Raw genomic sequence first — 1,001 nt, 5'->3', positions numbered from 1 at the left:
CCGCCTGCCCGCGCTGACCTTCCTGGGAGTCGCGAGGAAGGGGTTGGGCTGTACCCCTCTGCACCGCGCCCGGAGGCTCAGACCCCGGGCCACAATCTGGGGTGAAAAGTGTGGACGATGGGAGGGGATTCGCAAAAACAACCGCACGGTTGCTATGGAAACGGGAGAGCCGCCGCCGAGTTTCTAAACCTTCCCTTCCTGGGCCCCAGCGGGGGTGGGATGGAAGAGGGGATGAGTCACGCTATGTGACCCCCTCCGTATCCCCCCGGATTTGGAGGAAGGCGCCAAGGGGCTGGGTGGGGAGGGGAAGCGATAGATGGTGGTCAGCAGCTCACGCCTTGGCATCACCACTGCAACACACCTCTCCCCTCACGCGGTGGCACAGAAAGGAGGGCGGGTGGGCGCGGGGAACACAGGACAAAGGCCCAAGTACCCAACCTCTCCGTGACCGCTGGGCGTGGGCTCCCTAAAGCCCCTAATTTCAAGCCCTGCCCAGACGGCCTTCCTTATTCTTACGGACCCCTCCCCCACCAAGGACCGCTCGGGAATCTTCCCCAAAGGACCCCTCCTTCTATCCCATAGACCCCCCTCCATTCCCCACCCTCCCGTCTTCCCGTCCCTTAGTCGGAGCCCGTCCCCAGCCGCCGCCAGTCTCCAGCCTCGGATGTTGACACAAGCCCAAGGCGGTTTATACTGAGCGGGTCTGGAAGGTTTCAAGGCCCCAGGAACACCTCTTCCCAGCACTTGGGGGTCTCCCCTAAGCCTGGCCGGGCCGCCCGAACTGCACTGGCGGCTGAGCACTCCAGATCCAAGGCTGTGGGAAAGGACCCTTTTTTCCTAAATTGGGGGACGAATGGGGACCAGAGAGCCTCCAGCTGGGCCACGTGCGGGAAGGGATTGCTAGGCACCTGACACAGGTGGGGCGAGGCGTCTGGGGATTGATCCAATGGGAACGGGGGGGATAGAGCCACAACACAGGGAGTGGGGGGTGGGCAGGACGA

The sequence above is a fragment of the Myotis davidii genome, unplaced genomic scaffold (assembly GCF_000327345.1).
Source record: "Myotis davidii unplaced genomic scaffold, ASM32734v1 scaffold2763, whole genome shotgun sequence".
Taxonomy (NCBI): Eukaryota; Metazoa; Chordata; class Mammalia; order Chiroptera; family Vespertilionidae; genus Myotis; species Myotis davidii.
The sequence above is the reverse complement of the archived record's forward strand: the minus strand, read 5'-3'. Positions refer to the sequence as shown.